We start from the raw sequence: 17,500 nt of genomic DNA on the forward strand, positions 1-17,500 counted from the left end.
GAAAAGCTGCAAAAAACAGTGCCGGAAGTAAGCATGGAAGGCTAAGTCCAAGGTCGTCCCCGTGGTGATGGAAGCATGTGGGACTGTGACCTCTAAGGTGGAGGAGTGGCTTCAACAGATCAAAGGAATTACATCATCGGTCTCGGCCGAGCAGAGCCTTAAACATGGAAATGAAATGCGGAGTGTCTGAAGCTACCTGTGGCCTCTGGGCTGATGGACTCCAGAGCCAGGCAGACGGACCGCCTGTCTTTAAGGAGGTTACGGGGGAAGATTAGCAGGACAGCTGAATGTAAGCAGTAGATGACTGTTCTGTTCCAAACCACACTCTGCTCAGCCTGAGAACAGAACAAGCAACCTGCTGCATGCACACACACACACACACACACAACCTACTTACCAGCCTTAAATGTACAAACCTAAAAATTCAGACCTACACATACAAAACACCCACAAACACACACTTTCATAATTTCAAAAGTCCCCTGTGACCAACATGGACTGGGATTGCTGGAGTAAGATGTGATCTTTTTTTTTTCAACCTTTATCTTTAAATAAATAGTGTATCATTATTTGATACGCTACATTAAAAAAACACCCATCAGATGTCTTACAGCACCATGTGTTAGTAAAGTGGCTGCATCACTTAACCAAAGATGACAGTAGCATTTTACAACTAAACTGTGAAGCAGGAATACGACACCCAAATCCAGTCGGGCAGGCCGAGGTTCTAATTAAAGCAGTAAGACACTGCGTAGATTTGCAACATATCATCAGTGAAACCAAAGGAAGGAAGAAAAACACACTGTTGCAGAAAGAAAGTCTCTTACACTGCAGCAGAACTTTAAATTGAAGTTAGAAAAGAACAGTGCAGCTTAACCAGCATGGTGCACATGCTCAGTAGGGGCACTGGACTGAATAAGGAGAACGCAGCTTGGGGAACGAACAAAGAAGATTTCTAGGCAGTTCTTTACCAAAGCTGCTGACGCCCATTAGCGAGAACAACTACTCGGATAGCTGCCAGATTTGCGAGGCTTTGGGGAGAGTCAAGAGGTTTAACTTTGAAAGATAGATAGTGTTATGGTAGAGTTTTCACACTTTTAAGACATGTATGAAAATGTCCACGGTACCTCCAAAGTAGTTTCTTGGAGATGCTCAAAGCACGTCATCACACTGCTGGGGCGGCTGTGCAGAGCCATTCCCCATGTTGGTGGAAAGTTAGAGTTTATGGTTATCTTCTGGTACATGTCATTTACAGCATGAATATTCATGACTCCTCAGGAGAGCTCTTTATAAATAAAGCACATGTTGAAGATAAATCTGTACTTTTTTTTCCTATTATAAACAAAAGAAGTTTAACAAAAGTTATTAATTGATTAATTAAACCTGCAATTAACAGATTAACCAATCACAGCCGTAACTTCAACACAGGCTCGGAATCCTAAATGAGCTTTTGGTGTTTGGGGTTTTTTTTGTTTGTTTTTTTCGCATGCAGCTGTCAGCTAAATGAGTGCATTCCTTAGCTCTAATTAGGAAGAGAAGATAATGTCACCCACAGTGGCAAGATCGATACTGAGGACAAGAAACGGCCATCGATGCCACCTCCGTGAGTGCTACGGATTTCTGAGAAGGGACATTCCCGGCTAGAGCAGGATTCCCCCCGCTGTATTCTGTTTGGAATAAGCACACCAGGGAATACGTATCACGGAAATTAAGGCAACAGCCAAAATCCGTAAAGCTTTTTTTTATGACAGTCAAGTCCTACTGTTCTGCTCTGCTACATTAATTTTTTAGTGCGGGCGTTTCTCCTTTAGCTAGCAGAGCTGTCACCCTAAAGTGACAGACAATCCACCTGCTGAAATAATACTTCTGTTCTGACCATTTCCCCATGTCACCCAAACAGGAGGCCTAAATGAAGCCAGTGCTTGGAACCCCAGTCTTGTCTGGGGACTACTTTGCTACCAGTCCCTCTCTTGGTTCTGTTCATCCTGAAATGTGACTATGACAGCTGCTAACCAGAGGGGATGCATCACGTACTGAAAGCACAGTGCAGAACGACACAAAAAAATCCAACCATTCTTCCGTTGTTGTTGTTTTTGTTGTGTTTTTGTTTTACTACCAGCGGACCAGAAAGCCTGTGTTGGAGTTCTGTGGAACTCAGTGTGGCAGGATCAACTTTTCACATGGGTTCGCACGCCTGGTTCCGCACCTCCCATAAAGCCACAGCCCGGCTTGGATAGGACGAACGAAACAATGTTGGCTTTGTGGGCCCCTGCGCTCTGTTCCGTCTCCATGGAGACACGCTGTTGCCCGCTGGGGTCATTCAGGCAGAAGGGGTTGCCTTCCCGCCGGCACACACGGAAAAGTGTGGGACACAGAACCCGCGCTCGATGTGGGACTTTCGCGGGGGGCCGGTACCATCGCACGGCAGGCGGCGCGTAGCCATGTTACCATCTCGGCGGACAGCGGCGTACAAAACGCCACATTCCGACCGGAGCAGGGCAGAAAACCACAGAGCAGGTGCTCTCTAAATCTAAAATGGTTGACTGACAGGAGATCCAGGACGTGTAGAGCCCTAACAGGACAAAAATACAAACCAATCAATGTCAGACTACATGGATCAGTAAAAGAGATCTACCGTGAAAAGGTGGCGATTGAAATCAATGAAGAATAAAGATCTTCACGGTTCATTGTAGCCAAGTCTAACACGACAGTGTTCTCTTCCCCAGTGCTTTCACACAGCTGTGATTACCACCTCTAGGGTTAACTCTGTGGCACCACATCAGCTCAGCCTCAAAGGCCAAAGGCTGGAGCCGGAAGCATCTGCAGCGTTTGTACAGCAGGCGTGCAGGTTGCTGTGTGTTCCAGCCGCAGCCCTGACTTGTGAATGGCGGGGATCTCGATGTGTGGCCAGTCAAGCCTGAGGACTAATAGTCAGGACACTGACCCGCGGTGGAGAGAGACTGATTACGTCCCATCCAAGGGAAGAGTGCCAGATCAGCTCTCCTGGGCAGGGCCATGAGGCATAAGATCATTGGGTAATGGAAGCACTGCTGAAAATAAGACAAGATTACATTTCCCCTTGAAAGATGAATATTCTCTGTGTGTGTGTGTGTGTGTGTGTGTGTGTGTGTGTGAGAGAGAGAGAGAGAGAGAGAGAGAGAGAGAGAGAGAGAGAGAGAGAGCTCATTATCCAATAGTAGATACGATGCTTGCCATGAATCAGTGAAAGCAGGCTAGACAGCGAACGCTGACGTTCGGACCGTGATGACGCATGGGGATCTACTTCATCACCGGAAATCTCCTGTCATTAAAGCGCTCTTTGTCCTTCGGAGCGCGCGTGCTCCTCAACAACTACACAAGCGCGTCCCGGTTCTTGCGCGCAGTCACGCCAGGACCTGTGGGCGGCAACAAACCTTCTCCTTTACACGTCTGAGTTTGTCCAAATCTCCGAGACATCCAGGGTCCTTCCGTTTCACCGCCCCCACCCGTCGACCCAACGTTCATGGACCCACAGGACACGGCAGGACGCAAATTCTCCTTATGCGCTCCTGGTAAATCCCAACCCTGCGGTTTTTAGGGACATATTTCCCGAGGAAACGTCAAACAAAATCGGTCCCGGAGTCGCCGGTGCGCTCACGAGAGATTTGCGGAGTGCGAGTAGTGGAATCTCGCCGCCCGGCGGGTCCCTGGCACGCGCAGAGCGCGATTAATGCGGCTTTCTGTTGCAGCGCAACCCCTCGCGAACTAACCGGCCCGGCACGAGCGCGCTCCTGTAGCGCATCCGGACTCTCCGTGTCTAAATAGTCTTACGTGTTAAATAATAACGATGATTAAAACGAGATAACTTGTTTGTTCGAAGCTCTGCGAAATTCCAGGTGCCTGCTGACTGAAGTCCCCGCCTGTAGCAGCAGCGCAGAAACGCGGCGCGACGGTATGGTTACTGTAGTCAGGGCAGGAAATATTAACGCAGCACTTCAACAGATCAGAGATCAGAGATCAGCGCAGGCTGGCACGGACACGCACACTCAAGGCGAACGGCTCCGGTGTTTAATTTAACTCACCGCTGCAAAGCCTGAACGGTGCCCGTAGTTAATCGATAAGCTCCATCTCGCCGCGTCTGGAGCAGGGCAGAGCAGAGCTGGGGTGTCAATGCAGTAAAGCGCCTCTGTTTCAGCAAGATCGCTCCTTCTGGACGCGCGATAAACGTCAACCGGTGGTAGTCGCAGGCGTAACGAATGTGCGCCCTATAAACTTGGGAAGCTCGATAACTGGTTTTCGGTGCGATATAAAAACGATCGGGTGGATCAGCAGTGCCGATCTTCGATAAAACGGGACCAAAATCGCATTTCTTTGGCCGGACAAGAATTATGAAGAACGCAGCAAGCATCGAAACGCACCTGGTCTGCTCTTACCTTTAAACTCTTGTGTGATCGTGCAGTTGCCATTCTTCGCATGGTTAAAATCCAAACGCAGTCACGTTCCTGCCACTCCGCGAGCCAGGGGTCTCGGAAAACGCAGTAATCCACTTTCCCATGCCGGGCACAGCGAGACCAGTCAGGACTACATCCTTCTCTTCGCAGCCCAAAACTGGGATGGGATCTCTGCGCCTCTTTCCTCCGTTTTCTCTCTGCTTCCACGGCTCCCGCTGAAGTTGCCTAGTTACCTCTATGTTCGGGCGGCTAAAACCGCCGCTCCCGTAACCAATCACGAACCGGGGTGCGCGTTAACCCGTAGTGCGCCGAGTTGTCCTGGTTTCTAGATTTCACAGGGAGAGCGCGAGGAGTGAGTGAGTGAGTGGGCGGGCGTGGGGGGGGGCGTTCCAGCACCCCCCCAAAAAAATCCCCAAAACACAAGGTGCGCAAAATAACATAAGAGAGCGAAATTTTTACTATGATAGAAACAAAGCATGCGAGTAAGGTTGGACTGTGTCAGAAAAGACGCTTTTTTTCATGAAAGTGAAAATCATTACACGCAGACGCGCGCGCACACGAAGGCGTCTCTTAAGCAGAACCAGCCCGTTCCTGTGGCAGATGCTGTAAGCCAGATCCCCCAGAGCTCCTTCGGGGACTGTACAGGATCAGGGGAGCTCTGTCTTAACCCCACGAGTCACCTCATCATGCAGCATATTGATTTCATTTACAACTTCCTCTCTGAAAGGCACAGCCTAGTGCCCCACACCCTCTCCGTGCTCAATCATCATTACCCTTACCAGACGTGGGTCGAAAGGTCCTGCTCACCCGTTTGTGCCACCCAGGGGTGCTGAGGGAAGAATCCTTCCTTAAGGCAGCCACTGGCATCAGCTCCCTTCCCTTGGTCAGACTACCAACCGTGATCACCACTGAGCGGAGCCGATAAGCTATCGGGACGAAGCGAGACACTGTGGATAGGGGGAGCATAACTAGTGAAAGTGTTACGGTTCGCACAAGGCAGGCCAACAGCACGGGGCTGACGCGGTTTGCGAGCAACAGAGCAGCACAGGATCTCCTAACATCTCCCCAGGGGGCTCTCTGAGGCTCCTTAGTCAGTCTATTTGCTTTGATGGTCCAACAGCTGAACTGAAAGAGGCTTTGGTGCTGTGTTAGAATGTAGGATGTTGAGTTAGAATGTTGGATGCTGTGTTAGAATGTAGGATGTTGACTTAGAATGTTGGATGCTGTGTTAGAATGTAGGATGTTGAGTTAGAATGTTGGATGCTGTGTTAGAATGTAGGATGCTGACTTAGAATGTTGGATGCTGTGTTAGAATGTAGGATGTTGTGTTAGAATGTTGGATGCTGTGTTAGAATGTAGGATGTTGAGTTAGAATGTTGGATGCTGTGTTAGAATGTAGGATGTTGAGTTAGAATGTTGGATGCTGTGTTAGAATGTAGGATGTTGTGTTAGAATGTTGGATGCTGTGTTAGAATGTAGGATGCTGTGTTAGAATGTAGGATGTTGACTTAGAATGTTGGATGCTGTGTTAGAATGTAGGATGTTGTGTTAGAATGTTGGATGCTGTGTTAGAATGTAGGATGTTGAGTTAGAATGTTGGATGCTGTGTTAGAATGTAGGATGTTGAGTTAGAATGTTGGATGCTGTGTTAGAATGTAGGATGTTGAGTTAGAATGTTGGATGCTGTGTTAGAATGTAGGATGTTGAGTTAGAATGTTGGATGCTGTGTTAGAATGTAGGATGTTGAGTTAGAATGTAGGATGTTGAGTTAGAATGTTGGATGCTGTGTTAGAATGTAGGATGTTGACTTAGAATGTTGGGTGCTGTGTTAGAATGTAGGATGTTGACTTAGAATGTTGGATGCTGTGTTAGAATGTAGGATGTTGACTTAGAATGTTGGATGCTGTGTTAGAATGTAGGATGTTGTGTTAGAATGTTGGATGCTGTGTTAGAATGTAGGATGTTGAGTTAGAATGTTGGATGCTGTGTTAGAATGTAGGATGTTGTGTTAGAATGTTGGATGCTGTGTTAGAATGTAGGATGCTGTGTTAGAATGTAGGATGTGTTAGAATGTTGGATGCTGTGTTAGAATGTAGGATGTTGAGTTAGAATGTTGGATGCTGTGTTAGAATGTAGGATGTTGAGTTAGAATGTTGGATGCTGTGTTAGAATGTAGGATGTTGTGTTAGAATGTTGGATGCTGTGTTAGAATGTAGGATGTTGAGTTAGAATGTAGGATGTTGTGTTAATATGTAGGATGATTTGGGGTTGTGGTTGAGTGTGGGATGGTGGAACAAGACGATGATGTTCCACTGAGAAAGTGACTGTGTGTGTGTGTGTGTGTGTGTGTGTGTGTGCCTGCAGGGAGCAGTGATGAGGCGTGAATGAAGGTCATTTTGGGCTGAGTATCCAAATGATGATACAAAAACTTGACGATTTTAATGAAGAGAAAACAGTGAAATGTATTTGGACAAGCTAAGAGCTGAAACAGTTCCAGGTTAACAATTCTTACTGAGCTAAAGTAACATTATTTGGATGTAGTCCTACACAAATCAGTGAAACTACCCCACAAAGATTATATTACAAGACTGTGTGTGTGTGTGTGTGTTTGTTTGTGTGTTTGTGTGCGAGACTTTGGACTTTGTCTTAATGCCAAATGTTCTGTGCAGAATGTCCCTCCTCTGTTAGCCCCTAATGTCCTCCTCTGTTAGCCCCTAATGTCCTCCTCTGTTAGCCCCTAATGTCCTCCTCTGTTAGCCCCTAATGTCCCTCCTCTGTTAGCCCCTAATGTCCTCCTCTGTTAGCCCCTAATGTCCTCCTCTGTTAGCCCCTAATGTCCCTCCTCTGTTAGCCCCTAATGTCCCTCCTCTGTTAGCCCCTAATATCCTCCTCTGTTAGCCCCTAATGTCCCTCCTCTGTTAGCCCCTAATGTCCCTCCTCTGTTAGCCCCTAATGTCCTCCTCTGTTAGCCCCTAATGTCCCGCCTCTGTTAGCCCCTAATGTCCCGCCTCTGTTAGCCTCTAATGTCCTCCTCTGTTAGCCCCTAATGTCCCGCCTCTGTTAGCCCCTAATGTCCTCCTCTGTTAGCCCCTAATGTCCCTCCTCTGTTAGCCCCTAATGTCCCTCCTCTGTTAGCCCCTAATGTCCCTCCTCTGTTAGCCCCTAATGTCCCTCCTCTGTTAGCCCCTAATGTCCCGCCTCTGTTAGCCCCTAATGTCCTCCTCTGTTAGCCCCTAATGTCCTCCTCTGTTAGCCCCTAATGTCCCTCCTCTGTTAGCCCCTAATGTCCTCCTCTGTTAGCCCCTAATGTCCCGCCTCTGTTAGCCCCTAATGTCCTCCTCTGTTAGCCCCTAATGTCCCTCATCTTTACACTTTTTTGCAGCCTTGTTTGTCCTCTGTGTCTCTTCTCACAGTGCACACACAACGTTTCCCAGCTCCCTCCTCTCTGTGCAGGTCCGTCCCTTCACTTCAGCCTGAGCAATGCTCACATCTCCTTCACCCATCTTTCTTCTCATTCCAGCTCACCTCTCTCTTTCCTCCTCAGTCTCTCTCTCTCTCTCTCTCTCTCTCTCTCTCTATCTATCTATCTATCTATCTATCTATCTATCTATCTATCTATCTATCTATCTATCTATCTATCTATCTATCTATCTCATTCTCTCTGCATGTATGTATTTTTATCCTCTTTTGCCCTCTCATATGTGTGAATGTGCAGGATAACAGGCACACACAGGTCATCCCATTGAAAGGATCAGGGAGGAAGCACAATGTGTGATTCTCCTACTCCACTGGACTGAAACCTGTCGTATGGCGAGAGAAGAGAATGCTCAGACACCTCACAAAATTGTAGCCTCTGAGATAAAGTGCTTTAAAATGACCACTAAAATGGCCACTGTACGACCACCTAATTCGTACAGTACCTAGACGGTCTACTTAGATATTATCCCATGCAGCGAGGAATGTATATTTAGTGCCATTAACTATCACAGAAGAGATTTCCATTATAGGTGACCATGCGTGGACTAGACAGGTATGAAGCTACTGTGGATGGTTACTCCTGTTCTGTCCTTAATTGCCTGCCACACATTTTAAAGTTGTGTCTAATTCACCACTCCTGGCACCAGTGTTGTGTTCAGAGCCCAGATGACCGACTGGACTGGAATCATGTGTCCTGTGAACTCCGTCTAACTTCACCGGTCTCTTCCGTGACTCACAGACATTTGACCAAACAGCAGGTATTAACTGGAGGCTTCACTGTATTTAACTGTAAATTTACTTCTAAATACAATTTATGAAAACACTTTTGAATATAGCACAAATCAATTTACAAGCATATCTATATATGTGCGCAAAATACTGATAATTCTTATTTTTTTAAACAGGACATTTACGGAAGAAGACACTGGAAGCATGAGAAAATCTTGCAGAGAACAAGAGAATTTCCAACCAGACAATGAATGTCTGAATGCTGCCTGACATCGGTGCAGAGCTGTAAGCTCTTGAGACGCAGCAGGAACCAACCTGACACCTCAGCGCACAGACCAGCTCAGCCACACTGATATAAGCAGAAACTAAAGAAGATAACAGGCATCTTCATTGGTCCAATCTAATCAAACGTTGCCCTTTTAATCCTGTAATATGTGCAATTCATTCACACTGTGTCCGTCTGCTTAATCCACTGAAGTCCAAACAGGCTGGGTGACATTCTCCCTGCATAACACTCCCCGGCTCAATCTCAGCTCACGTTGTCTCAATCACATCTTGCATTGTCTCAATCTCATCTCACACTCAGCACACAGTGCATTTGTAATGCTGAGCTCATTCACTATCTGGACCAGGACACCATATATATATATATATAAAATCATTTATTCTCTGGCAGTCTTTGGGGGGAGGGGAAATAAAGAAGTGAGAATGGGATTTGCCTCAAAAGTCCATTCAGTTTGAACAACACATAGTCCGTTTGTTACCATGTCTCGTGCCACTGAGTGCCGCGTCAGGCCTGAGCCCGCGATCCGTTCTTTAGAGCGGAAAGTGCAGCTCGATCGATCTCTTTGTTTACGTCGGGCCGGCCGACGTTAGACACAGTCAGCGTAAACATGTTGGGAGTGTCTCTCGAGGTCGGCATATTTATTCGGCGTGCTAATATTGAGCTAGTTAACGTGAAGATGGACAGAACCTGCAGGCTGTGCTGTGTAAACTTTGACTACACTGAACTGAGCACAACATAAAGGTGGAGTATTGACAGGAAGGACTTTAGTCTCCTCTGTCCAATCAGAGGTGGAGGGAGGAACATGACCTCCCCCCGTCTGCTGTCTTCTGTGCGTTTCATTACAGCGGGAAGCACAGCGAGGAACACATCGATCTGTATGGAGGGGAATGTTTGAGGGGGCTTGCCTGCTCTCATCCCGGCAATGGGGTAAATTTGACCCTGAATGGTCAGTGTGTGTGTGTGTGTGTGTGTGTGTGTGTGTGTGTGTGTGTGTGTGTGTGTGTTTGTGTGTGATGTCTGCACTAACCTTTCTGCAGTGGAAACTCATTTGTCATAGTAAATCAGTCAACCTGCTGAGGTGATGTGTGCTGTGAACAGTGGTCAAGGAGGAGTTCAAAGAACGTGTGGTGATGGGTGAACGGATGGATGGAGGGATGGATGGGTGGATGGATGGGTAGGAGAAACCATGAAGAATGAGTGTGGTGAGAGAGTTCCCCTCAGCACACCTCCTTTCTCTATGTTGTTATGAGTATGCTTTGCTATTGGTCAAACTGTCTGTGTGTGTGTGTGTGTGTGTGTGTGTGTGTGTCTCCCCCGTTCACCATTGTATGAGACAGGACTTCCCATCATGCCCCTCTCTACACTCCACTGCACTGAAGGGAAGCGTGCAGTGAAGGGCCTTCGGTGATTTGCTAAGACATCCTCAAACGCACCAATCACAAAGGGCTTTTAGAGCTGTAGGCTAGCACCAGTGCGCTTTACACCAGCACCACAAATATGCCTGTTTTTTTTTCCAGGCTTTCCAGACTGGAACATGTGGAGAGCGGAGCAGCTCCAACACCTCCACCCCTGGGTTTCCTCGCTAAAGCTTCAGAGTCCTGCTGTGTTGAAGCAAACACGGGCCGAAACCCGCAGTTCCTGCGCGAAGCGCGCTTGACAAGGCGGAAACGTCACACAGCAATCACGGCCTTGCGTGCTGGTTCGTTTCCCGTGTCTCTGGCTGACCGGAGGAGAGCCACGGATACAGCTCACGTTCCCCCCTCAACACAACGTGGAAACACTGCAGGTTTCATGCAGACCCCTCACCTCGGCGATCCCGCACCACACACACCAGCACAGTGAGCGGAATGCCAAATTGGCAGGGTTCATCGGGTTTCCTGGAACGCTCTGTGTTCGCACACCGCAAGCGTGTCCGGGAGGTAAAGGAACCATCAAGCAGACGGGAGATTTGGGACGTTCCTTGGTTCTTTGCGAAGCTTCGTGTTTTCTTGTTTTACTTTTTCCCTACAGCCAGATAAACCACAGATCAAGTCTGACTTGTCAGTCCTGTAACAGCGAGCTTACGGCATCAGTAGCACAATGTCAGATGTGACAAGGGAGTTTGAAACTGTTCCTATCTACCATGTTATGCGAAATGATTCAACACACATAAAGAATTCACCTCCTCCGTTCATTTGCACTCGGTAAGTATTAAGCTACTTTATGGTCACTCAAGGATCAGGCGGCCTGTTTTGTCCTGAGAAGAATTAAAATTGCACCCTTCAGTTATACTGTAATGTCTTACCCACACAGTCTGTCCCTGATCTGCTACAAGTCTGTTCCTAAACACACAAGCCGCGTCACAGGCATTTAATCTGTCTTACACTGCTAGTAACGAATACTTAGAAAAAGTGTTATTGCACCATCAGCTACACAGTACAGGCAAGTGACAAGTAATCAGAAAAGTATTTAAAACTCTTACAGTACAATGTTCAGTTTTGTTGTTGTTGTTCTATTACTTTTCCCAGAGTGTCAACTGCAGCCTTGTAAACTAAAGACCTCTAGCGCATGAGGCGTGGATGAGGCATGACCCCCGGTAAAGCGCGGGCACCTCTGTGAACACCCGGCCTTGCAGACCACGCAGGCTGAGCTTGTTTGACCTCAACTCCCCGTGCGACAGCTAAGGTTAGCCTAGCGTCACTGTTGGCAAGCAGCAGACTGCTGAAAACTACAATAACCACAGAAATAATCCCGTTTCTGTTGCACCCTGCCAAAGATCGAGCACTCAAGAGCACAAAAGGCCAGCACAAATCTGCAGGGGTATGTGTGTGTGGGGGGGGGGGGGTTTGATTCACTCAAACTCAGTAAATCTCAGAGTCACACTGTAGAAACTTTCCACGAAGATGTGAATTCTGACCCTAAATGGCGTTTACTGTGGTTCTGCCTCCTGTGTTTACAGGTACAAACTGGTTTAGCTGGTTTGGAAGTCAGTTTCTGTTAGACGATACAGCCACTTTGGACGTGACAGGAGCCCAGTGGTTTGGGGAGTCGGGAATACGTAACACTCACCACAGCTCCTCCACATCTGTTTTCCATAATAAGGCTCCAACAGTGCTGGGAAAAACACCTGAGTGAGAGAGAAAGAGAAAGAGAGAGAGAGAGATTTGTTGAAAAATAACCTGTCATAAAAAGAACCCACATTATCGTGATCCTTGAAAAAGCCTTCCTGCAGTCTCTCATTAGGGTTCCATAGCAGCACAATTTTTGTGTGTGTGTGTGTGTGTGTTTTTGTGTGTGTGTGCCGTGATCGTTAGGCGGAGGCAGGCCAGCGTGTGTCATCCTGGAGGCGCTGCAAATATGAAGGGAGGCTACAAAGACTCCCCGGCCAAGGGCAGGTGTGGCTGTAGCTCGTTACCTGTCTGCTCCCCAACCCACACTCGCACACGTTCACCCTCTCGTCTGGGTCATGACCCAGTCCAACCGCCAGCACCGTCTGGCACAGAGCCTCGGCCTCCGTTCGGCATTCCAAACACCTCCTCGGTTTTCCCAAGACAAAACGAGGCCAAACAAAACTAGAGTCGCAGGTTTAAAGAACGGACGAGCCCAGCCGGGGAGGGCGCTAATCCGGACAGTGTCAGGGATCTCGGGGAACATTTACACATGACACTTAAGAGGGACGGGGGAGAGAAAGACAAAGAAAGAATGGAAACTGGGTCAGAGATCACAGAGCAAGAGGCTCAGTCACAAATTAACTTCTCAACAGAGCTGCTTACTATCTGTGGCTAACGACTAAATAGAACTGCAAGAACAACACATGGGGGCTAGCACACACACACACACACACACACACACACACACACACACACACACACACACATATATATACACACACACAAACACGCACACACACACACACACACACACAAGACCAAAAAAAAAAAACCTTTATAACCAAACTAAGATGCACAAATCGATCTCTTTGAAGCCGAATGAAACAGATGTGCGAGATTCACGATCGCCTTAAAACAACATCGCCACTCTTTCAAGTAGTCATTTACTTACTTTGTTAAGTAGTCTAAAAACACACACACACACACAGACACACACACAAAAATATCCTTCTGTGTTCAGACTGCTGCCTGATGCCTGGATGTGCTTAACAGTTGATTTCCAGAGAAAGTGAGTGTTGTTCATGATGGTAAAAACAAGCCTATTTTTATTTACTATTATTAGATAATCACGTTCGGATCGTCGTTCCTCCACACACGGCACCTGCAGCCCCAGAATGTGGAGAAGAAGAGTTGCACCTGACATCCTTTATTAACCCTCGAGTTATTTAGTCTTCCTGAAAGGTCATTCTGTAGAAGCTGATGCAGCTTGGCTGTGGATGCAGAGCGCTGAGTATGTCTCCGTCACGCCAGCCCGTGGAGTGCTGGACTGGAGCGTGGCACATGAAATATTAAAAAGAGATTCATTCCAGCTCCAGCAGAACATGAAATTAATAAATCATCAGCTACAAGATGCAGAAGATCGCAAGATATATAAATATACAGAAATAAAGTGGGATGCACCCCCACAGGTGTTGGAAAATGACTTGAGTTAAGGTCCTGTGGGACTTCCAGACACAGGCTGACAAAACGGTCACAGCTAACGAACCGGACACAGCAGTGATGGACTAACAGCGGAAGAGTGTAGATGCAGCAAACAACAGGAACACGGAACACAAAAAGCTGGAGAAACACCCAGGGCTGAGGGAAGATCTGGAAAAGGTGTGTACGGTGGAGGCAGCGGTGGTTCCAGTAGTGATCAGAGCACTGTGGGCTGTGAACCCCAGAACTGGGATAATGACTCCAGCAGATCCCAGGAACTGCAGTCCTGGGAATAGCTGAGATACTACGCAGAACCTTCAAGATCCCAGGACCCGAGCTTGAAGGAAAAAGAGACCACCCAGAGGATGGCGTGTGGGGAATTTTTATGTGTGTGTGTGTGTGTGTGTGCGTGTGCGTGCACTCTTGCTAATGCGAGTGCTAGGCAAAAAGAAATATCGATTTGGAGCAAGATGACAAGAAGGTACTAAAGTCAGCAGTGAGCTCCTGTTAGCATTATCATGGGCGGTTTCTAGATTGTCTTTTAATGACCTGAAGTGTGAATAATGGATGGTTATTATCACCCTGCGCGGGGAACCTATTTCAACTCCAGGAGAAGCACAACAAATCGGAGCACATCGGAGATCGCACGTCTGTCCTCCTGCTGATGCTTCCTCATCACCTGTTCAGTCTGAAGGGATGCAGGGTTCAATCCGCATGCTATTCCGACACCCCTGCCTGTCTGCTCTTCCATTCTGTCTCTCTCCCCCCTTCCTCAAGGACACTTGGATGAGGGTTTGGCCCCTCCTGCTCTGCCTTAATTGTCCATGATGAGTGTGCCACACATGAGCACACACACATCAGACTCCCACTGACAGGGAGCATTCTGGGGTCCCGAACATAACACAGTGAACGTGCACGCAGCACGCAGCACGCACACACACACACAGACTCACGCACACACACACACACGCTCGCTGGTTGTCTCACTTTGCCCTCTGTGTCTACATTTTTTCTCAACTGCATCAATGCGCAGAGCAAATACAAAAGAGCCACACATACATACACACACACACACACACACACACACACACACACACACACACACACACACTCACACACACTCACACACACACACACACACAAAGACATGTACACACACACACATACAAACACACACACACACAAAGACATGTACACACACACATACAGACACACACACACACACACAAAGACATGTACACACACACATACAAACACGCACACATATACACAGACATGTACACACACACATACACACACACATACACACACACACACACATAGACACACACACACACACACACACACAAAGACATGTATACACACACAAAGACATGTACACACACACATACAAACACGCACACATATACACAAAGACATGTACACACACACAGCTGGAGACCAGTAGGGTTGAAAAACCTTAATTAGTGATAAATGTGGATAGGTTCTCTGAAATAAGGCTAATAGAATGACAAAATATACTCTCAGCAGTGAAGTGAAGGACGCACACACACACACACACACACACACAAACACCTAGATGTATTAGACATGTAAAAAGAAAACGAAGCCCTTGTGTAATAAGGACTGAAAATATTATTTCCTCTATTTCTTCAACATGCCAAATTCCATTTTCAAAACAACTGTCTTGTGTGACAGGCGGTTTGGTCTTAGTTCTTATCTTCAGGAAAATCTGCACTGGGCCACAGCAGTGTGCACGCACGCGAACACACACGTAAACACACACGCGCTAAAGGGATTCGTATGCATGGAGCAGAACACTGGGCAAAATTGCAACTTTCAGGATTGTTTTGACACTGGTAGCAGGCCGAGCAAAAAGAGAAATAGCAGAAGAAGAAGAGAAGAGAGAGAGCAAGCGCGAGAGAGAGCGAGCGTGAGAGAGAAAGAGAGAGAGAGAGAGAGAGAGAGAGAAACAGAACGCTTTTCCCCCCAAAACCTTCACGATGCCTGCCAGTGTAAGCCAGCACCCAAATTGTTACAGCACACACTGATTACACAGGAGTGATTATTTGTCTCTTCCCTGATATCTAATTGAAATAATTGCACTTAAAAGACAGGCAGGAGCGCGCTGGAGCGCGGCACAGCGGAACTGCGGCGGAATTTTAATTTAATCTTTCCAGATGCAGCCGCCTTGCTGAATAAAAGTGCACACCTCCAGGACTCATAAAACAAGACACCTAATTCACCATTTAGCTACAGTGATAAACAGCCATGTTTGGTCTTCCATGGGAACGCCACCCTTTCACAAGTCCTTTTTCTTTCCTCGTCCTCGGTACGGTCTTTCCTGTTTACCCAACAGGGCCTTTAGCGAATTTCCAAAAAGGGGAGCAAAAAGAGGCATGGATGAAAGTCCTCAAAATGATGGATGGATGGATGGGGACCCTGGGGTGTGATGGGGGAATCTACCTGAAAGTTTCAATCTCTTCATTAATTGGGTAAGGGGGGGGGGGGGGGGTGCTCCAGGGCTCTGATTGGCCGTGTTTGCGGACAAAAGCCAAGGCCTTCAGATCTTGTCTGGCAGAGCCAACCAGGGAAGCAGGATGTGCTCCTCCCTTACAGTGGGAGCGCTGCTCTGCGTGTCACATGCTCCCTGTCTCACATGGCCGTGTGTGTTCATTGTTAGAGGTGCAGGTTGTGTGATGCCACGTTGGACAGGTGTGTACGTGCCTAAGAACACAAACGTCATGCTCACCGAGAGCTGTGGCACCTGCCGCTGACCCCAGGCCCTCCACAACCCAGTTCACCCTTATCCTGGAGGGCATTCAGAGGAGAGCAGAACAGAGAGAGAGAGATTGTGTGTGTGTGTGTGTGTGTGTGTACCGGGGCCGTGAACTGTCTGGGCATTGCCATCATCCATCTCTCCCTCCACACGCCTGCTAGCAGACTGCTAGCCTACACCCCCACCACCCAAACCCACCTCGCCACACCCCCCATCCCACCGTGCCAGATCCATGTCTGGGTTCCGCCTCCCCCTCGCAGGGATCCGGAGCTGTGTCCCCGTCCGTCTCCGGACCCGGTCCGCCCGCCGCCCTCACCGCGCTGGTTCCGACATCCTCCCCCGGTGCCCTGCGCCTGCCTTCCCGGAACGTCCTCTGCCAAACCCGCTCTTCCCTGCTCTGTCCCGTCCGCCAGCTTTATCCCACGGGCTCTCCTCATTCTCCGAGCCCCTGCCTCGGGTCTGCGGGGCGCGTCCGCGCGAGCGGAGCAGGGACCGAAGGGGACAGGACCACGGGCGCCGGCAGAGAGATGGAGGACAATGAGAGAGAGAGAGAGAAAGAGAGAGAGAGAGAGAGAGAGAGACAGCGAGAGAGAGAGAGAGACAGAGAGAGAGAGAGAGAGAAAGAGAGAGAGAGAGAGAGGGAGAGAGAAAGAGAGAGAGACAGAGAGAGAGAGAGAGAAAGAGAGAGCGACAGAGAGAGACACAGAGAGAGAGAGAGAGAGAGTGAGAGAAAGAGAGAGAGACAGAGAGAGAGAGAGAGACAGAGACACAGAGAGAGAGAGAGAGAGAGAGAGAGAGACACAGAGAGAGAGAGAGAGAGAGAGAGCGAGAGGGCCCTGGCTAATTTTCTAGACGGCTTGTTTACAAACAAAACGGGCCGGCAGACGGCACACAAAGGCGTTGGCCGGGGGTGGGGGGTTGTGGGGAGCCCCTGCAGGCGTGGGAAGGAGATTTGGCAGACGCAAGAGCCTTCACTCCTCCCACCGTGTCTCTCCCTCTCCATCATCTCTCTCCACCCCTCTCTCTTTCTTACCCTCGTTGTCTCTATTGCTCTCTCTTTCCGACTCGCACACACACGCTCCCTGCCCTGCAAACACACTAATTGAGCAGAGCGGTGCCAGCATTGAGAAGCTGCCCTCCTGACCACAGCGTGACTGAGAGAGGGGGGGATGTTCGCCAGACCATGCCAGCATATCTCGCTGAATGGCAAAGACGTGATTGCTCAGTGTTG

At 48.3% G+C, this 17,500-nt stretch overlaps 1 protein-coding gene across 5 annotated transcripts in view; it reads right to left on the reverse strand.

Annotated features, from left to right (window-relative positions):
- Positions 1–17,500, reverse strand: part of dab1a (DAB adaptor protein 1a) — a 153,172-nt gene that overhangs the window by 91,529 nt on the left and 44,143 nt on the right. For 4 of the 5 annotated variants that reach the window (XM_035524752.1, XM_035524749.1, XM_035524751.1 and 1 more), the window contains exon 1: positions 4,413–4,665. The gene's annotated coding sequence lies outside the window, so the exon portion shown is untranslated. Of the gene's footprint in view, positions 1–4,412; positions 4,666–11,970; positions 12,029–17,500 lie in introns of those variants that run through there. The other variant, XM_035524747.1, reaches the window with a different exon arrangement.

Source organism: Electrophorus electricus, chromosome 3 (genome assembly GCF_013358815.1).
Source record: "Electrophorus electricus isolate fEleEle1 chromosome 3, fEleEle1.pri, whole genome shotgun sequence".
NCBI lineage: Eukaryota > Metazoa > Chordata > Actinopteri > Gymnotiformes > Gymnotidae > Electrophorus > Electrophorus electricus.